Source organism: Agelaius phoeniceus, chromosome 3, assembly GCF_051311805.1.
Source record: "Agelaius phoeniceus isolate bAgePho1 chromosome 3, bAgePho1.hap1, whole genome shotgun sequence".
Lineage (NCBI taxonomy): Eukaryota > Metazoa > Chordata > Aves > Passeriformes > Icteridae > Agelaius > Agelaius phoeniceus.
In genome coordinates this window covers 53,000,856-53,023,839 of record NC_135267.1, presented here as the reverse complement: position 1 = coordinate 53,023,839, position 22,984 = coordinate 53,000,856, and the positions used below count along the sequence as shown (strand labels likewise).

Sequence of the window (22,984 nt, the reverse complement as noted above, 5' to 3'; positions counted from 1 at the left end):
GCAGTTGTTGTAATTAAAAGAATAAAGTGAAATAGAAAGTGACTTAAATCTGAAAATAGCTACTGAACATTTTCACTAGCTACTTTGCTAATCCATGCATTCAGAAGGGCAGGCACACTGTGTGTAGACCTGGAGATGCCATACCAGAGAGAAGAACAGCAGAAGGGCTGGCACTCCAAGAAGCACAGGGGGGAAAAATGCTTATTAAGTCTCATCCTTTCACTGTCAGTTTTGTCCCTAGAGTATTTTTCTTCAGTAGCACATTGCATCTGGTTTTAAATGTCTCAGGAGCTGAGGCTACCACCTTTTTTCTAAAGAGCTATCTCCAAGTCAAAAGGAAGAAATTAATTTTATCCTTTTTGATATTGTATACCAGCATGCTTACAGTAATGTTATCAGTATGCACCATATTAAAAACAATAATGGAAAAGAAAAATTCAATGTATTTCAGATACTTATACCATGTTTCCCTTTGGTTATAAAAGGAACATTGTAAGAATTTATGGCTCACTGACTTTAATATAGTGCTAGTTCAGGTAATTTATTTTGTGAAGTAAATATGTATAATTATTATTATCTTCAAAGCAGTTAGTTTCTTGCTTTTCTATTTCTGATAGAAAGCTTTAAACACAAACATGTCATGGTTAGAAATCTATTAATTTCCAGGTTGAAATAATTAACTGACAGTTTGTATTCAACTAATTCTCTTGGTAAAACTAGTTTCTAACTTTGTCATTTTCTTCTTTCCTGTATTTATCATTTTTGTGAGTTTACAGAAAACAATCATGTATGCTTTCAGCTTTAGGTTTTCTCCATCACCATTTCTTGGTGATGCCGGCTGGGGGCTATTTACAGACGTGAACAAGACGGGGCTGCTATGGAAAGTGTCTCGAGCTGTTTCTTTTTTCAGCATCAGTGTAATTACATGATTATGACAATGGGAAGATGCTAACAGCTTACAATCTAGGCAGCAGGCTAAAACACTAAATGTTACAACATACTTTACAAGCTTCTTGACCAATTACACAAAGCAAAAGCATACTGACAGTAGTTCTATTCAATCACTACAAGCACACGTAGCTTTGGTTAAAACAATGCTTGCTTATTTCGAATACAATACCTTCTTGTAAGCCTCAAGCACAGAGCTTCATTCTTAAGCTTTAACCTTCCTAATATCTTGCTGGATAAGCTTTCTGCAGCTTAGAAAGCTATTCAGACCAGCATTAATACATAGGCTATTGTTCTATCTGCCTTTGCTTTTCCTACAGTTGAAATAATTTTTCTGCTGACCTATCTTATGACTGTTGCTTTAGCACTATTCACAATTCTGCTGTATTTGAGGCCTGCCTTTTGCAGCTTTCCCAACACCCTCTAATTTTATGGGTTCCCACAACTGTTATCTTCTACTTTGTTTCCTTTTCCCCCATAGGGATTCTTTTGGGATGCTTTCATTCACCGATTACACTGAGAATTCTTTTTTTCTTTGATTTAGTAACCTCAATCTTACAAAGATTTTCAGAGGAGGCCTTAATACTTCCTTACACAATGACATTAGCATTTTCTAATTTTCAGAACCAACCCCTCAACTAAATTTGCTTTTTTCTCATCTGAATGATTTTGAAGATTCAATCATCTAAAACATCCAATTATTTCCCCCTTCACCTACCGAACATCTCGTATTGTAAAAATTTGTAAGAGTCCCCAAATATATTACTATACATTGCACTGATCAATTTAATTCCATGTACCCATTTTTATTATTTAAGTCTTCAAGTTTTTAAAATTATTTCTTTTCCCTATGGTAGTTTTTTTAAATTAACCATACGTACTGTAGACAAAACCAATGACATACTTTTACCTTTTAGACCGAGGTCATTAAGGAAAATACTAAATGAGAACACAACAAAAATGCTAAAAATCACCTGCAATAACCTCCTTCCCCTTCAGTGTATCTTATCTGTTTTAATATCACACGTGATTTTCTCCCCTTTAGTAATTTCCTTCCAAGACATGAAAATTCCTGTAACAATCCTATTTTTAATTTACTCTTTGGCACTGAATCAAGTATTTAACAGAAGTCCAAATAGATGAGTTTTACTGCATGTCATTTGCCTAGAAAATTATTTATCAAAGAAAAATTGCAGTTCAAAACATGTCCTATTTTGTCCTATTTCTAATTGCCTTCATACATTTCATTATAATTGCCATTGAAATCCACTATCCCAAATCTCTGAATTCAATGCAAAACTCTCACTAAATTTAAAGTGTAGGCTTTAGCATTGTTCTCTGAGTATACATCTGCTGGGAAAGGTTGACTAAGAATAGGTTAATTGAATAGATCTGTGGTTTTACACATGTTTTTTCAAAATTCTGAAATGAAGACTTTCTAATCTTCCCCATCTAGATCATATAGATTTTTTCAAGCTTTTTTTCCTCTGTGAAACAGTAAGTCACATTTCCATGTCCTCATTTTCAGAATTTTTTCAATATTAAGGACCTTTGTCTTTACAGAAAGCTTTGATCAGATTTTATTTTAGAATTTGGGGCAAAAAGAACCATTTTACCATCTGTCTAATCCTAGAATAAAACCCCCTTTTTTACTTTTTTATTCTTAATTTTACATGGCTAAAGTTTGTTTGTTTTGATTACCTTTTGTATGCTGTAGCTTGGCTTGAATTTTGACAATTCTCACACGCCTAGTGTGTGCCAAGTTCTAATATGTAGCTTTCATACTAAAAAGTTAAAGAAAAACTGTCTGCTTATGATAATTAAAAAAAGAAATATAAACAGTGAGGAGTTGTTTATTTATCTGTCATGAACTTAAACTATTCCTAATGAAATGTTTTCCCTTAAGTATTTTTTGCATTCATGCTTAAGGAAATTCTAACTCTTCTTAATTTTTAAATTTTGGAACTGTTTGGTCCACTTAGTTTTATTAGACAGTCTACATCATTATTCACATTTCCTCTTCTATAATTAACTACACTGTATATATTCTTTACATAATAGAGGAAATTGCTCCATTTTAGGAACACTCACATGCAGGGTTGTTTTAAAGCAACAGGTTTTACAGAATGACTGGTCAACGTAAGATATAAAGTACTCTTTTGTTGATAGATTGATTATGTGGCGTAAAAATACATAAAACCTACTATAATTTACAGCAGTTGTTCTTTAATCAGGCAACTTCAAATATCCCAAAGGAAATTTATTCCTGTAACACTAACAATATTGCACCAAACCTTTTACAAGCTAACACTGGCAATCTGTAACAACTCTCAAATTAGACCTCTGAGTCTTTTCCACACTTCTGCCACATATCTTGACCTACAGATATTCAATTTTTAATGATCACTGGCCTTTATTACCCCAGCACTTTGTAAATTGTCCTGCTTTAGTACATTTGCATTTACATATTTTCTCACTAACCAGTTATTCCAGTTTTTGGATGCCTTCTCTCTGCTAAATATGTTTTCCTCTCCTGTCAGTTTTAGTTATCTATGAATTGCACTTACATGTCATCTAGTTCTTTGAAATCATTAATTTGGATGTTAAATCAGAGAGTGCCCTGCAAAAACATAAGTACTTATTGATCTTTAACCTTGCAGATTCTCACTGCATAGCATCTTAGATATTTTGTACCTTTTCACCTGCACGTGCATATAAAAAAGTATAAAGGTCTACATCTGAACATCTGAAGTTTCAATCACAGTACCCAGTGAGCTGCTGAGGGGCATCCATTTCTCTCCATCCCACTTGCCTTTTCCTTCACTACTGATTCAATACCAGCCTCAATTATCAAGACCATTTCTCTCTCATCAGCCACAAAGACTGAGTTCTGCCACTGATTAGCTCATGATCCAAGCCTTCATCCAGCTACTATGTTTAAAAAAATCTGCTTCTCTTCTCCCTGTTTTGCTTTTCAGATTTTGGAAGATTTCCTTGTAAACACAGGCAGAACTACCTCATTATTCTCCTTCATGCCCATTTATAATTTTTTTCTTTTCCTTGAAGTCATCACAAAGTTAGATTGTTAACATACTACCTATCATACTCATCACCTTTGCCTCTTTCACCTCTGATAGGGCAGCTTCCTGACACGAGATCACACCTTTAAGGCACCAAATGTCATTTTGTTTGGCATTCGCACATAAAGTCCTAAGCCATGAGAGAGTTTTCTACAAAATATTAAAAAGAATAAACAAATAAGCCCAGCAAAACAGAGACACACACATGTGCAAGAAACCTCAAATTTCCTTCACCCTGATTTTTACTGCCATTTTTTAAGTCCTATAGCTAGTAGTTAACCAGCCTAATAGTATTCTCTTCCAGCCAATAAGAAGCATTGCAATATGTTTTTTCCAGTGAATAGATGCTGTGTCCAATCTTTTGCTTTCACAAAAATCTAAATTATAGGATATTATCATATGACTTAGCATGGTAGTCATGGACTGCAAATAGCAAATACTGGAGGCACAGTACTTATCACAAACTGATAAATAGTGATGCTTCTGTAAATAATTTGCCAGAAAGAGGAATTTTGCCCTCACCATATGAACCTACCTATGAGAATATTTTTCACGGTATTTCTGTGAATAGCCTTTTTTACCTTTAGAGAGTACATGTTTGAGGTGAAACAATGGAATTACTCTGTATCCTATTGCAACCTGGCAAATTTTAAGTTTTGTGGCATTGATTGCTATGATGCAAAATCTACAGTCCAAATTTCACTAGGAAATTGTTGAAGGAACTGATTATAAAGTAATCATATTATACACATAGTATTTAAAAACCTAAGTTTTACATGGTGCATTTACCTAAGCCAGTAGGTAAGTAAGCAAGACAAATTTCAATGCCACCAGTGATTCAAAGTTGGGTATCTTGAAAGCATGAATACCTGTGCAACCCCTGGATGAACAATAACTGGGTCCAGAAGATTGCTATTTACCCCCAAATAACCCATTCAAATTACGTTTGGTTCAAATTCATAGACAGTAATGGTTTCAAACTAACACTGACCTCTTTCAGGTACAATTTTCTAGGACTAAGGAAACCAAGAAAAGATTTTCTGAATCATTCAGTCAACTCCTCTGCCTTTGGATCTTTTCTGCCCTCTTCCATTATGGGCACACTGAAGCTTAGCCAATAAACCATGATAAGAAGAACAACTCCTTATTGGTCATTGGGTTTAGTGGTCTGAAGATTGTAATGCAAACATCCCTCTCCATGGGGTGTACAAGGGAATCTAGTAATCCAACAATCACCATTTCTGACATTTCTTACTCTCTTGTTATCTTTACCTCCCTATTAGATCAATATTGAATTTCAATGTAAAGTCAGTTGCAGATTCTGGGAAAAGAAGAAAAAAGGCCTCCATGGTTTTTAAACTGTCAAAAGGAAGAACTTCAGAACCACCTATATATGAACAGTCTTCTAATAATTTTAATAACTTATATATGTACTTGCACTTCATACATTTTCTTCTAGATATAACTTAAAATTTAGAAGAAATACAGAACTAAATTCCTCATGAGAGAGTAAAAAACACTCTAAAATGTGCAACTAAGTTGATTTGAAAACTTTTTTCTTCACACGTTCTCATTTCCTTATTTTTCTTCAGAGCATAAAAAGAAGAAATTGAAAGATCAGTTACTATATATCTGGCTAAATCACTTGGTTCTTGAATTACACCACTGTAATAGTCATACTGTCATCTGAAATACAGAAATCCTTTTGCCTTAAATTATTTAACTGGTTTTTTTATTCCTTCAAACTGTCCCTTCACATCATTTTAGCACAGATTTTGATATTTAAATAGGCCTATTTTTTCTTTCCCTGTACACACAGGGATTCTCACTGATTCATGTCAGATTATATTTCATATTTATGCAGTCAATAGAATTTTACAGATGTTGAAATTGTTCTAGAAAGGCAGAAAAGCTGGTACTTCTGATTCAAACATGAAAAGGAAGCCAAGAAAGCTCCATAATTCACAGAAGGACATATGCTGCAGAGGCCGGGTGATGGGTGAGTATATGGTAGAGAATTCTGGTGTAAACATCAGGATGTAGGAGGATTTTGACAGGTGGGAGGAAGGGAGAGGATGCCAGGTCCTCTTCTGCTGCTGCTGCAGCCACACAGCACAGTGAGGAGCACCCAGAAAGCTGGTTGACAATAAATGCTGTTTCTCTCAACTATGCAATATTCAGGGGGCTTCTCTGAAAAACCCTGAAAGGCTTTTCCCTCTGCAAGTCCTTCCACTCCTTGACTTTAAGACACCAGACTGCATGACTCTAGGTGTTAAATGTGAGCAAAATTATTGCCTTCTTTAAAAACAAGAGACATACTTGTAAGTCTCAGCCTTGTAAATTCCCACATCCCACAGAATCAGAATATCTGATGGCAATCAAGGCTGTAAGCTTTTAGCTCAGAGCTTGGACATTCTGTATCTTCAAAAATAAGCATATTAAAAAATGTTGCATCTTCCATAACATTAGAATAAAGGTGCCTGTAAGTTTATCTCTATTAAGACTGAATAAACATTGAGTGTCCTCTTAGCCTGAAGAGATGTATTTAAAATTCCTCCCTCTCAGTCCCCAGACAACTGATGCTGCCAATTATAGGACTGCTTCTTTAACATCAAGTTAAAGTAATGAAAGTACATCCCTACTAGCAAAGGAGAATCAATCAGAGCTTACAGTAGCTACTAGAGAGCTGTCAGAGCTACTAAGCCTCCCAAACCTCTATCCTGGCACACAGCCCCACTACCACAAAGCCGGAGTCAAAACACAATTTTACCCAAAGTTTCCTTTAATTAAGAAATGTCTAATCCTTTTTTTTTTTTGCTGAATTCTCAAAGACATTATTTCAAAAAATAGTGTTTGGATTGTTCAGGAACTTACTCACATGGGTGTTTTCTGTTTTCAAACAGGGGAAAATTGCTTTAAATATGTCAAAATATTCTGAGTGACAAAGATACATGCAAAGTTGAATAACCTTGTTTGCTTGGCATATCTGAGGTCAGATTCTCTGAAGTTCATGCCTGCATGCTTTTCTCTTATATTCCTGTTTTATTCTTTATCAGCTACTGTCTTCTAAATCTTTGTTTTACATCTACTGTACAAATTTCCCTAGCATTATCATCCTTTTCTTGCAAAGTGCACTTACATTTGACCACAGAAGCAAGCACTCTAATTACAGCTTAAATCCCACCCTGACTAGGTCTTACACATAGCATTTTTAAAGTAACACTTACTTGCTTTAATTAAGATCTTTGTGTCATGGTGAGCTTATACCACCAGTTCAGAGACTCCTCAGAAAAGGATTGTTGGAATGGAATTCAGTTTATCCAGGAAAGAGATTTGACTACGGCTTAGGACTGTAAATCATACCAAGAAAACATATTTAAATGGAACACAAAACTGTGGGGTTTATTTTTAAAAGAATACATGCCATTCTTTATTTGGGGTTACTATAGACAATGGGTGTACATCAGCCAGCCTAAATGTTCTCATGGTCTCACTAAAATCAAGGCATTTGTCCTCATCTTCTTCTCCGTTATTTATTTTTCATTACACCTTTCACCTTTTTAAAGTGAAGAGCTGAACTGCATGGATAATCTCCTTATTAGTGTATCCATTAAAGTACAAACTGAACAAGCACAAGCTATAAAATGGTCCATAAGAGAAACATGTGTCTTCAGAAGATAATGTGTCCATCTGCTGGAGCTCTGCACAGAGCATTTGCTGAGTTCAGCAGAGGGGAAGGAGCACATGGGTTGATCAGTTCCTGCCACATGAGCCATCCTTAACAGCAAAGCATGGGAAATGTGGATGAATGCAAGGTGCTAATTCTGCTGGGTGGCACACAAAAGAACGCTTTAAAAAAAAGCGACTATGTTCACAACAATACATTTCAAGGAATTTCTTTATCATCTGAGAAGTCTGTTTTACCAAAAATTTAAATAAATTGCCCATTCAGCAGTATGGAAATGTCCCAGGTCAGGAAGAAAATATTGCTATTTGCTAACTAATAAGAATGTGGTTTAGATGGCATCTGCTTGAGGTTACTTGCACTGCTATTCCTCCAATGTTTATTAGAGTAAGCAGTCACTCAGGTGTTTAGCACTAAAAAGGAAAGATTTATTGCAAACACTAACCAAGCTTTCTTTTTGATATTAAGTATCAGAAAATAGCTCTTTTATGATTTTTTTTTTTTTTGAAAGATGGGTATTAGCTCATTCCTCAAAGTATTTGTGGTAACAACTTCCTTATTTTCAGCTTAGATCACTATTTGCTATTTGTTTCTGGCATCTTGACCATTGGCAAGGAAAAAATAAGTTGTCCTGCTGATTTGGCAACTGGACACATGCTTTGAAGCATAAAGGCCATAAGCTGCCCTGACTAATCTGCAACAGCTCAGCTTCTTTCCCTACCTCATCAACACCATGGCACTAAAATGACATGTCCTATTAGAGACCTATTCAAGCTTGAATTTAACAGGATCTTCCATGACCTAATGGCTTTTAGATTATGTCCTAGAGCTCCTGTTCTCAAATACAGAAATGTTTGGGTATTTTGGTTAAGAACCACCAGATCTATCAAGTCATGGAAGAACTGATGCAAAAGCAACACAATTAAGCATTGCTTGACCTATTGTAACGCATACCATAAGTACAAGGTCACCTTTTAAGCACACAAGCTGCCACAGTTTAACCCCAGCCAGCAACCAAACCCCACAGAGCCACCCACTAGAAAGGTAAAAGAAAAATAAAAAAGCGAATTAAGATAAAGGCAGTTTCATAGAGGAAGGGAAAGATGCTCACACAAGCAAAGCAAAACAAGGATTTGATTCACTGCTTCCCATGGCCAGGTAGAGGCTTATCCATCTCCCAGGAGAGCAGAGCCCCATCACCTGTAATGATTACTTGGAAGACAAATGCCATGACTCCAAATGCCCCCCTGCTTCTCCCTTTTCTTCTACATTTAATATACTGAGTATGATGTCACATAGTCTGGAATACCCCTTAGGGCAGCTGGGGTCACCTGCCCTGGCTGTGTCTCCTCCCAGCTGCTGCTGAACCTCCAGCTTCCCTTGTCAGCCATGGCAGTATGAGAAACAAAAAAGGCTGTGGCTCTGTGCAAGCTCTGCTCAGCAGCAACAAAAACATATCCATATTATCAACCTTGTGTCCAGCAAAAATCCAGAACACAGCCCCATACCAGCCACTGTGAAGAAAATTAATTCTACCCCAGCCAAAACCAGCACATGTGCAAAGAAACGCTGTGATCATCAAGCTGTGCTTGATGTTACATGCTGCCTAGAGCTGAACTGGGTTAAAGGGGTACAGGCCCAAATGCCCTTTGTCACCAACACAGCAGAGCATGGATTTGTGGATCTAAGTCTATAAGTTGTTGTTCTTCAATTGGCCAGATGGCTGAGTTCGGTGTGGCCCTAGTGTTAATGCTGGCTCTTCTTGATAGAAATGGGTTAGAGAGCAGCAACCTATATTGTTATGCTGTCAGATATAAAAGCAAGCAAGCTTCTGGAAAGCAGTGAGATGTAGGGTCAAGAATTATCCCACATCCAGATATAGCCACTAAAATCAGGAAAATCTGACTTTTTGACTTAACACCTTTCAGTGAGGTTGATGCTATGACTTGTGATAGGGTGACAAGAATTCCAGGGCAGTTTTGACATTGCACAGATTTGGTAATATAATGGGTCCTTTCTGTCATGGCTTTAACAACAGTTTTGCTGATATATCACAAACCCAGACAGACAAGTTAAAATCAAGTAGATAAAAATTCACCATGAAAAATTGGCTATCCTGTATCCCTTGAGATGTGCAAGGGAAAGAATAGAAGAAAAATACTTTGTATAAAATAAAACAAAAAATTGATCTTTATTTCCTCTCCAAACCGGAAATGTTTAGCAGGATACTACATCAAAAACAGAAGAAGACAAAAATCTCATGAGCTTAATTGTGTTTAATGCGGCATAAGCACTTAAAGATTACAAGGAAAAAGTACATCAAGGCTTCGCAATTTCAAGTATCAGGTCTTCAGTCAATCCCACTACCTACTGTCTGGCTACTCAGCACAAAATTAGTATCCTTCAGATACATGTTTCCAAGAAATAAATTCCTTGTAGCCTAGGGGAAGCACACTGAAGAATGCATTCTCTTCCTACCTTTCCTGGAAGCTGTATATACTTCTATGAAGAGGGTAAGCTGGGGTTAAAAGGCTGATCACCAATGCCTCATACTGGTACTAGCTTGCAGTGTTGCATGAGGAAACTAATATCCAGTCTGAACTGAGAATTTAGAGAATTCTCAACTCTGCTGAATGTGACCTCAAGCCAGCAGCCTCATGCAGTGCCTCACACAGCAAATTTATGAAGTTTGTATGGGGTTTCTATTAGACTACTTGGTATTATTTCTTAGCCAGCTAGGAGTTATGCCATTATTATGAAATATAGCCATAGCCCTTACTTTGACTGACAGAAACTTGCAATGATAAATAGCTTTTAAATTATGGACTTGTATACAGCTTTCTTTGGATTATACATAAAATAGTTCAAATTCAGACACTCTTAAAAAATTATTGTTGCAGCCTGGGTTATTTTTCAAGCTAAGAAAATACTCTAATAAAATATAATATATTAGAAACTGTAAAAAAAAGTTAGTTTAATTCTACACAATCAATTATGGTAACTGGTAATCTCGACAAGCAATATTTCACTTTAGGGAGCAAACAGGAAAGACTCACCTGGGAAAAGTAGGTAGTAAAAGCTGAATGAGAGTTTTGGGATGGTTCAATTTCCTCAAAACTTTGCTCTAGGTAATATGAAATAACTACTTATGCATGATGAGGAAAAAGAGCTGTAGAATTTCCTGCTTTCTTTCATGTTGTGGCTTAAGGTAGAGACTGACAGAAGAAACATGACCTGTTTGGGTGCTCAAACAGGGATTTAGCATCAAGATGTCTGACAAGGGAAATTATTTCTAGAAGAATGGGGTGAGAAGGGGAATATGGTACACTGGTGAGGCAAAAATGATGCCAATTCCCACAGTAATTCTATAATATGTTAGCAGTTGTAAAAATATATTGGCTTAAACTTTATAAAAGACCTCAGCCCTTTTTAAAAATTTTGATAAAATAAGCAGTACCCTGAAAAGTCCTGGCAGAGTTTAATACCACTGGTATTAGACACATGATGCTTGTTTAGAATCATCTATTCATCATCTGTTTATAATTCTTACATTTTCCTATTGAAGTGGCACATCAGTGAACCTTTATTAGAGATAATTATTGATGTTTAAAAGGGCACCATCACTGTTATACTTCCTCCTGCTAGCAAGAACTAGCAGGTATCTATTTTTCAAAACTGCCTACAGTTCATCAATATATATTTACACAATTATAAGTTTTCAATTGGAATCTAAGAGTTACAAGAGGCACTTCATGCAAAATGTTCAAGTTCATGTCACACAAGGGTTTCTATTATGTGTTCACATTTGTATGTGCTCTATCTTTAAGAAAATTATGCCTTAATTGCTTAACTGGTCCAGGGTAAATCACAGAGTAGTGTGGGATTTTTGTGCATTCAGTAAGTCAGTGGCAAAATCTCTATTAAGACATGCAATTTGAAAAAAAAAAAAAAACCCACTATGTCATCCAGTCCCCTCCAGCAAAAATTAGTATCATGTGTGGGAGTACTTTAAGGTGTATTATATGGAGCGCATGCTACAATTTAGGCAGAATGAATAACATAGCTTGGAATATTTGTGAAACTTTTTCAACTCAACTTTTTGAATATATCATTTAATAAGCCTTTATGTTCAGTTTAAAAAGAACTGGCATAGTACATATTTAGGAAGTGCAATTTGGGATATCAAAAAGTTCAGCAATTCCTTCACAGCGATGAAGGTTTTTATAATGATTCTTGCTGCTGAGGCTTACTGGACAGGGTTGGGAATTTTTTTTTTCTGTCCTGCAGTACAAAGGACTGATTAACTTGAAATAAAAAGCATGGATATTTAATCCACAGAAAATAACAGCATGAATGTTCTTAATCCGTTCATTTTATCCGGTAATTTTATGAGCAGTTCTTTGTACAGCAGTGCATCTTGCAGGAGTTGTAAGCCATTTTTACACTTCATTTATGTAACACAGGAGATGTGATTTGAGGATATAACAATTCAGAGAATCTCTCTATATTCAAGTAGAATTCTAATTGAGGGTATGAAGTTGCTGCATCATTCAACGGCTTAGAGTATATGATATCAAGGCAATGCCATGGCTGTCCTGGACCAGGAATAATAAAACCTTAATAGCTCCCATTCCAATGGCATCATTCTAGGAAAACAGACTACAAAAGACTAGGGAAAACGTTAGATATGAGGAAGAAATTTTTTACTGTGAGGGTGGTGAGGGTGAACAGGTTGCCAAGAGAAATTGTAGCTGTCCCATCCCTGCAGATGTTCAAGGCCTGGATGGCCTTGGTGTCTTGTTGAAGGGCTGGATGGAGCTATAAGCAAACCAGGTCTAGTGAAAGGTGCCCCTGTCCATGGCAGGGTGGTTGATACTAGATGACCTTTCAGGTCTCTCCTAACTACAAAATTTCTATGATTGTATGATCCCATGCATGACTTCCTGCTCCAAGGAGGAGCTTGGGCTTGGTTCAGCAGGGAACAAATATGGTACATACTGAGAATGTGAGTAAATCAGAAGTACTTGCACAGTACTAAGTAAGCAACAATTTAGCACATATTAAAAAAAAATAAACAAAATTCTGAAATAGTTGGCTTTAATAAAAGTCATAATTTTACTATAGATACTCCACAGTATGAACAAACTCACTCTTATCAGCTTGCCTGGCTGTCAGAGTCAGTGATGTGTGTATCCTACTGCAACATGAGAATCTGATACACAATCATTACTTGCCCAGTGGAAGTTCACTTCTAAAATATTTTTGTGTTGTATGTTGTAAAGTAGAGAAAAAGATTATTACCTTCTAAAGAAAATTTCTTGTACATCAAAAAATTGAGATGTCCATGATATACCTATCTGAAACATAGTGCCACCTGTGCAGTGTCAGAATACCAGATTGCCAACTGCAGCCAAGTAGCAGGATTTATTGTGCATAGCCACTGTGCCCTTGGCAAAGTATAATTCACACACTTCAGGAAAGAAGTATTAAAACACATTATCACAGAAACGTAGAATAGTTTCAGCTCTTCCATAGCAGCTTTCTAAAACAAATCAGGTTTTCCAATTACTGGTTTTTAGCATGTGCAAAGACTAAAGTCTTAACACCCGACTTGACAGAGATATGGAATTTTTGTATGTACAGAGTTACAGCTTGCAATCACAACTGATAAAAAGAAACAAAAAAAAAAACCAAAAACTTTTTCTCTCTCTTTTTTTTTTTTTTAAGACATGCTATCTTTCTGCACCCTCTGGAATCTACATTTCTCCTGACACCAGTCCTCTTCTCAAGTTCACTTGCTCCATGCTATCTGGCCTTTCCTTTCCTATATACCTTGTCCACAACTACAAAAAACAGTGTTGCTATAAAACCTTCCTTTCATGCTATCCATATTTATCTCACCTGAATTATTTCTGATATTTACCTCATGATAACATATCCTAGATTTTGTTATGGGTATTGGCACCTGAAAACTGGGATGGAGGTATGGAGGGAGGGAAAAAAGAGAGGATGGTGATTTGGTTTAAATATACAGGAGGAAAGACAGCACCCTGTGGAGACACAATTAGCTTTTCAAACATAATACACTCATGCAGACTTTGATAAAAAGTGATAATTGGTTGACAGAACATTGAATTGATAATAATTCATGAAACTAATTATGGTAAAACCTTGTATTCTCCAACTGTATTTTCTTTCAGATGCAATACTGTCAGGAACAATTCCAATTCTAGATATGTCTAGATTTCCCTCTTTAGTTGTAGACAAATCAGTACTTTCAGAAGCTTATGTAGTTTCTGGTTGTTGCTGTTTCAAATTTTGTGTTTGTATGAAGCCAGACCCACCATTCACACTCAGAAATGTAAAGCTTTCTTCCAGAGAAAGCTTATGTGCAGCAAAGAGGCTGTATCATAACAGAGAAAAGAAGGGTATTTGACTTTAAATTAGAACAATTTAACTTTAACTATGCAGTCAGAGAGGAGATAAGAATAGCATAAAAGTAGAATATAATGTTAAAATAAAATAAGCAAACAAAAAAAATCCCTAAAACCACCCCCAAAAGCCTCCAAGACAACCCAGACCTGGAACTACAGCTATTATTGTAAGAAACACAATGGAGAATATTTTTCTTCTTTTTTGAGGGTCAAGTAAGAGATTACATTCATGCAAAATTAATTTTCCTTCATCAAAAATCAGAGATTCGAAAGTTAAATTTGAACTTCTGAAGTCTTATCTCTTGAGCATATGAATATTTTATGGATCTTTTAATTACATAATGATATACTACCCTTTGACTCAGGTCTCTCTTTATTAAAAGAATGTTATTTTTAAACCAATTCAATATTTTGAGCTGTCTCAATATTATAATTCCCATAGAAGAAAGCTTTTTCCCTAGAAATAATATAATAAAACAGAAACTCAAAGTGGAACTCCAAGAGATAATACTTAGTAAAACGGTAGATATACACCTGCAGGAGAAAGCCTGCTAGCATTTCCCCTCAAAAACATACAGATTTTCAAAGATATTTATTGACAAAATGTCATATATGAGATTGAGCTACACTTAAAAGATCCTTTGTAAGGAGATCCCAAATGAAACTGTGTTGGAGAAAGTGCTAAATTTTGAAGAGTAGAAATATGGGTAGTAGATATTCTTAGCTCTTCTTGCTTCAGGCTGATTGATTTGCACTAATTGCATCACTTTGTTTTCTTCCATTATGACTCTTTCATAAAATTTAGATGGATTTTATAGAAACGCATCTTCATGAGTTTATAACATATATTCACTCTTGATAGAAAGAAAGATGCTTCAAAGCGCATAAATTCTATAAAAAGACAGATTGCCTTTTGGGTGATTCTTCAAATGGATAGGCTTCAACATAGAAACTATTTAATCTATTTCTATATTCAAATTTTGATTGATATTGCAAACTCCAGTTCATTTGTGATATTCTAAGTTAATGGTGGCTTCTGAAATTGCCATCAATAACTGGTACAGATGTGACAAATAGTGATATGAGGTTCACCCTTTTTTAACGCAACATATTTAAGAGCTTTTCCTGTTAAATTTGCAAATATTCAAACTGTGGGATGCATACATGCTGTTTAAACCCACCTGTCAGCTTTCAATACCTTAAAAGGCTATTGTTTCACAACTGTCATAGAAGACAAAAGAATGTCAGAGAAAGGAATAGCAAATGAAGAGACTGTAATCTGTATTTTCCTCAAGAATTAACAGTAAATGTCATTTTAGCTTGGAATTATGAGCAAAATACAAAGATGTCTTTACTTGAACAAGGCAATTACTATAGCTGAAAGGTATATGGAAAATATGCATCTCGTTCAGGAAGCACTGAAAGCCAAAGCATTTGACAGAAGTAATTTTATTTCAGTATCTGGGCCTTAATTCTTAGACATAGGACTTGGAGAATCTCTGTACAAAGACACCACAGGTCCTAATCAGCTCATGCAGGAATCCCCCTTGAGTTACAGTTTCCCACAAAATGGGCCTTTACTTCTAAAGACAAAACCTTGATAATCCTCAGAGGTCATAAAAACATAAAGCCAAAAGCTCAACTTCATGGGACTTATTTTCTCTTAGGGGCTAATTAGCTATTTTATTTTAATCTCAAAGTATGAAGGTTGTTAATCCTTGACTTCAAAGAGCCCCAGATCTAAAATGTAATTAAAGGGAGCAACTCATTCTTCCAGCCTGGGAAGCATTGACTTAACATTTCTGTTTCCTTTCTTTCCCTGCTTCCAAAAGAGACTTGATTTGCAGGAATCCCTCCCTGCCATTTAGCTCCTTTAACAGTGCTTAGGGAGGCAGGAATACATGAGTGTTAGATTTAGTTTTTACTCTGTCTAGCTGTCTTGGATTTCTACCTGTGGGTTTCAGGTACTGGTGCAAAACAACCACATAAAGTGGAAATACAGTGATGACATGGAAGAATAGGGCACTGTCAATGGTGGAAGGAGAACATACAAGCACATGCACTCAGAACTGTCATAAAAGCATTACTAAAATTGCTATACACAATTATTTCATAGATAATCATGAGGAAGGAGAAAGACCTATATACTGTAACTTAACTTCATAAGTAGTATCAAGATGTTACAATCGTTTGACTTTCAACTGAAAACAAAGACTTATTTAAATTGCAGATTATTTTCTCAAAATGTTTTTAGTGAATTTCAACAGTACATAGAAGCACAGCACTTATTTGTATGGATTCTTTATTGGAGAATCCATTACGTTTTATGAAGTAAAAAGTAAATCAGTGTTAGATCTTTTAACTTACAACAAATTATAGCAAGTCTGATCTCTAGTTACCATGGTTACAGGTCCCAAAAGACCATTCTTTAAGAATTTTCTCCTCCACCCAAGATAGCAACAGTCTTTTAAAAATATTATCTAGACTACAGCAAAAAATGATTTATAGTATATTTATGCTGATATGCAAATTAACAGAGCATTTGTTAATGAGACTGCCACTTGGGCAAAAGCATGGGCATCCTTAGACTGACAGCTGCTGGAAATTATAGATCTTAATTCTAAATAAACCATGAACACTAAAAATAAACCCCACAGAATTTTAGCTTGACAAATATGAAAAATATTTCTTGTAACTATCAGACTAACCTGTGAGAAAATCCAACAGAGTGACTTTTTCTCACCCACTAGTGTTCATCTCTGACAGGTGCCTCTGTTCTATTTTGCACCAATCTATAATTCTGATAACTGTCACCATAATTAGCAAGCACCTTTACTCACAGCTTTTTTACTAAGCAATTTAACCTGTATGTTACAAGGGATATTTCTGTATATTTTACTTAATCTCTGGAGCTTTCATACAGGCTCAAAGGAAATGAATTTAGTACAATTTACAAACGAAAAATCCCAATTAATTTAAAGGGAATGTTGTTCATTATCTTTTCAAGATAATCACAGGGAAAATATAAAAATTGATTTGTAAGCAATCTCTTTCAACAGGTGTGAAGCTTCACTACAATACCCAAGTGCATTCACTGAGTTGTCAGTTCACCCAGATTTTCCTTTTAGTTGTAACCATCAGACATACACCAAGGAGACACAATGCTCAGATTTCTAGAAACAATGGCTTGAAACGACAGCAATAATAATAAATATTAATGCCTAGGCCAAAACTGACATATGCTGGTCTTTTTCAGAAAAAATAAAAGTCTAATGCTAATATTATTTGCTGCAAATTTAAGAATGTCAAAGAAACTGGACAGGTTTTAGCTACTGATGGCTTTGTCTGGCACACATGGAGTCACATGTTTGATTCCCTATTATGTTATCCTGGCAACTGTCTAAGGAAATAAAAACTGTGCAATAATTTTCTAGAATGCATTAAAATGAGGGAACATACATAAAAGTATATGTGATTTACAATATTTACTATGTGTCTTCCATTACACAAAGGTTGTTTCATATATAGAAATAACTAAAAAAAAGGGATGCAAATTATATCGATGCATTAAATTTCTTCTAACTATTGTGTTTTCTGATATTCTTCATATCAAGATTTTTTCTGTGTATCAGTAACACTGTTTATCATATCTTCCAGTTACTATGAATTCCTGATAAATTTCTATAAATAAATCCCTTTTCTACTAATCTAATCTTAACCAATATGTTTATTTTTTTTTCTAATATAGGACATATTATAAAACATTGATGATGTTAAAAAAGCAGTTAAATATTCAGGTAAATATTAACTCAACAATTCATCAAGGTGCTATACCATCTGCTCAGGCCTAAAGAATTCCTTATCATTGACAATAGTGGGAGAGAGCGTGGGCAGCACCTACTTGCTGTAATGCCATTAAGGTAGATGCATTTCCAGGTGTAGGAGAGAAGTCATCATCCTATGCTCATTTAACAAACCAGATCTTCTATCTAAATTGCAGTTTAAGTACCTCAGATTCATCTTAGGTCAACACCAATATACTCCACTTCCTAACTTAGGGTGAGTGTGTTTTCCACTCTCCCTCTTTGAGCCAGACTGTGGACAGCCAGGCATGGACAAGTCAAGAGCCAGACAATCAGAAGTATCAAGCAAAAACATAATTCTAGAAAAGTTTTTGGCACTGAACTGGCTCCTGGATGCTGCTGCAGTACTATTTCTTTGTCTAAAGCATTCCTCAGTGGAGATTGTTCCTGTTCATGGGACTGACCAGGAAACCAGTAGTGTCTGTGGCCATAAGGAGAGAATCTCCCCTCTCCAGTGAGCTGTCAATCATTGCTTCTATCCTTCTGTGGCATAAAGTGGAAAGAGAAGCACATCTTCATTCAGAATAGGGATTAGGACATAAGGTCATGAGTTCAATCTTTCTTGAAATGAATAGTGCCAAGAGCCCAGGTTGCTACTCCAGACAAGTGGGGCTTCTCTTGCCAGACAGTGAAGGTGTCAGACATAGCAGTGAGGTAGTACCACACCCAATTCATCTTAGAAGTTTCTGCCAAATAAAGCTCAAGGAGACATGAACCAAACACTGACTCCTGGCTCTCTATACTCGAGATAGGCATCTGACTTAAAGACTGGACTGCCTCTTCCTATTGTCTGAACTGCATGTCTCTAGGAGTAGGAACATTTTTATGATTCAGCTCACAGGGTTCTCATGTGGTTTATTTTCTCCCTTCTTCTCTTGGCTATTTCTCAAGAGCTAAACAATATTTATATGACATGCAACCTGCACCTGCAACATTTCTGTGCTTACCATTTTATAGCTTAACTAGCTAGAATTCCCATAACAATTAAAAACTTTACTCAAAGATAATAATGGAGCCATTGTGCTTCCACTGTAAATTGCTGGGGAATTTTAATCACTGATTAACATTAATGTCTATGGCCATTACATCATTTTTGTTTTGCAGAGAAGTATTTTAAAAGGTAACGAATGCAACAACAGCAACAGCAGAAGATTCTCTAAGGCTCTATCTAAAGATTCAGATGTATGATTTGAAACTGATTCTCTCCTCTGGTCCCTTAATTGTTGGGACAATAAACTACATCATGACTCCTTTATGGCTGATGAACCCAAATTTCCTGTCTGTGGTTGACAGTCATGTTGATGCAACCATGGCTGGAAGTCAAGTCACAAGAAGGACACATTGCACAGATCTTTTTGCTGTGGACACACAGCTTTACTAACTCTTATACCAGCTGTACAAAGCCAGGGCAGGGTAAAACAGAAATAACTCAGGAGTAAATACCAATACAGCAAGCATTGAAATCTATTGTAAAAGATAAAAGATTGTGATATTTAATTGTGACAGCAAAGAGAGAGAGAGTGTTCATAGGAAGAGCACATGCTACTTTACAGTGTAGGCATAGTGAGTAATTTTCCTACTGCCAAAAATTTTCCCCATACTGCTACACAAATAAAAATAAATACCATCCTAGATCTAAGCACATTTATCATTTCCCTATTAAAATATTACACATTATTAAAGACTTTAAGTGTCTATTGAATACTGTGCACAAATTCACCTGAATCAAACCCACTAGGCTGGAAGGAGCTGCCCAACAGTACATCCCAGTGCTACTGGAGATGTCCCTAACATGAGCAGAGCTTCATTGTGGTATATTTGTTCTGTAAGGAACCATGAGTTTCTGACTGGGTAGCCCAGGCATTACACTGCCAATGACTGAATTATAATTCTACAAAAAAAGACTTGTTTTTATTGTCATGGAAAAACCTGAAAACAATAAATCTTATTTATTTCATTGCTTGAGGCATCCATACCCTTTACATAAAAACCAACAATTTTTCTAGAAATTATCATTACAATCTGCCTCCTCATGGAGTAAATTACTGTAATTTCTAATACTTTTTAATTTTCAAAACAGAATAATTATTTATATCTTCCACAAGTAGAAGTGTATTGTATTATTTAATTTTCAATTATTAAGCCTTATCAGCTGCTTGAGGTAGAAACTGGGAAATGGAGTTGTATGTACTGAGACTTATAATACAGACAACTGCAGCACTCCCAAATTAATGCCACCAACAATAGATAGCTAATTTCCTTTAACGTCTGTGATTCTTATTAAAAGCTATTATAATAGCTGGCTTTTTAAAATCTAAGGGTTGCTTCACAGTACACTTCCAATATCAATTATCTTAGTGTGACACTTCTGAAAAGCAAAAGTTCAGCAGCTTCAATTATTTATTAAAACAGGTGTTCACACACAAATGTGTAGAGGCAGAAAAGAAAATGAGACTGTCTGAGAGAATTGCATTAGATTTGCCTGATTTTCAGCTAAGGATGTTCTCATAAAGTAAAACAAGAGAGAACTATCACAACCAATCATAAACCCCTAATTTTCTAATAATTCCCTAACTTATTTTCACATGCATATAAATAGATGCATTTTAAGAGAAGGCAGAAACAAAAGTTATTGCAAGTGTTGGAAGTATTAAATAAGGTGCTGGAAGAATAGAAGAAAATTGATTACATAGAATAAAGCTAATGAACCTTGGCAGCACTGTCTGGTTAATCTCTTTTCTGCTTCATTTTTTCATTGTCCATTCAGTTTAGGGCTACTAGTTAAAAAAACCCTATAAGTCTAGTAATTTTATAGTGCCCAAATTCTCAATATGGAATGAAAAAGCATCTTTGGTACCTAACAGTCTTCTGTGAGTTGCTTTCCTTTTGTTCCAGTGGCATCCAGCCTGCTTCTGTATTCATCATCTGGTCTAAGCAGCAAAATCATTTGGTTCCTAGTTGTACAGGAGATGACTCTTCTCTCATGACAAGGCTATTTTCAGTGCTGGTTAATTAGCAAGCACATGGTCACAGAGATGTCCATCTTGCCCTTTACCTCATAAACCTGGCATTTTTATGCAGCACATGAGGCAGACTTAATATCAGGACAAGTCTTGCAGGGGTAATCAAGTCCTTACACTTTTTTTTATTTAATAGTAATAATTCATTTCTTAAGTTCCACCTATCTATTCATTAGGTGATGAAGTGCCAGGGCACAGAGGGGACTAATCTTTTACGTTGTCTAAGCATAATTCAACTCTTAATTCAGAAGCTGGGAAAGCGTAAATACAGCCAATTATTCTCATGTGCATTAGGGTTTTTTACCTCCTCTATGATCTGTACTGTTAGGTATGTGCAATAAAAGTCTAGTAGCTTTTCAATTTATACTCTAGACAGAAAAATCAGTGACTGAAGTCTACAACACCAGCCTTTGCACAGAGGAGTCCTAGAGTACGCAAAGTGTGAGAACATTACAAGAAGCTATAAGAAATGCAGAGGTCTGAGTGTCTATTCTAAAATTATTCTAGAACATTATTTATCACACTTGCTGTCACTCAAAATCTGTGCAAATCCTGTCATAGTGTTTAATAACCAAAATCCTGGATTTTGTTCAATAAATGCTAGTAAAAACATCCAAAATGCTGCTTAAAAAAAGTTTCAAATATTATGATACTTCTTTCGAGAAAACAAGCTTCATAAATTTACTTATGTGATTAATATGATGAAGATTGCATAGTATACAATGAATTCTACATGCATTTGCTAAGGTACTGCATACCCATAAGTTTCATTTTATACATTAGAGAAATATTACCACATTTTATCAAATAAATTTAAGATACTTCAAATACACATGTCAAGTTAGACTTTTAAGAAATAGCTCTCATTTTCAAATGTCTCAAGACAGAATGCTTATGCTAACTACTTTTCCTTCCCTGTCATACCTCAAATAAGTTTTGGGTGGACCAATTTTAGGTAGATTTAGCAAATGGGTAAAGGCTCAAAGAGAATTGGACCTACTAAAAAATGTCTAAAAGATGTTATAAATTTGGAAACTAGAAAATGGGGAGGTAGACAGATAACTGTGGGCACAGCTACATCCTGAGGTGCAGTATCCTGAGAGGAAGGTAGGCGGAATGTAACAGCTACACACCCCATCTGAAGGCAGCTGGGCCAGGCAATCTGGACATATCTAGTTGCAGACTAATGACAAAATGCTTCATCTGCAGGGGTGTCACAGACAGATTCAGGAAGGAACAGATGTTATTTCCATGGAAGACAGATCTGAGCGATTAAAGGACAAAAGCCAGTAGGAAACCAGGCACTGTCATTAGCTCTACAGATGATATAACAACTAGTAACAACACTCAGTAGCATATTCAGTAGCACGCTTACAACACCTTCTTAGGTGTCTGAGTAGAAACCTTTTAATGGCATGTCATAGGTGATGTCTGTACACTGAAAGATAATCACAGCATTTCTTGTTATGTGTCTGCCATGGAAGAAGGGCACATGGTGTTCCCTCAAACTGAGAGGTATTCCTACAGTTCTCATTTGAAGACCACATTGGACAACAGAAAAGACTCAAAGAGGCACAAGGGGCTTTGTAGTCCCCTGCAAGATTTACTGAACAACAATACCCATACTCCTGTTACCTACAGCTCAACTGACTCCACGGCCCAGATCCTACTACAGGAATGATGACTGGTCACTAAATTTAATTTCTCTTCAGGCACAAACATGAAGATCTCCAGGTCTTAAAACTGCACAAAATACTGAGGCCTGGTTCATTGGAGACTGTCTGCCATGGATAACTCATGCTTCACATTTAGATGCACTGGGAGTCAATACAGGTAACCGCTGTGCTCACAAATCACTGCAACAAACAATAAACAGCTAACTTCCTTCAGGCAGGTCATGCTTGCCACAGGACAGGTGAGCAACCTTTTTCAATATATTCTTCCTAAAAGAGAA

At 35.9% G+C, this 22,984-nt stretch overlaps 1 protein-coding gene across 3 annotated transcripts in view; it reads right to left on the bottom strand.

Moving 5' to 3' along the window:
- The window catches only part of NKAIN2 (sodium/potassium transporting ATPase interacting 2), a 518,775-nt gene that overhangs the window by 307,652 nt on the left and 188,139 nt on the right, over positions 1-22,984 (bottom strand). The gene's annotated exons all lie outside the window — the stretch shown is intronic.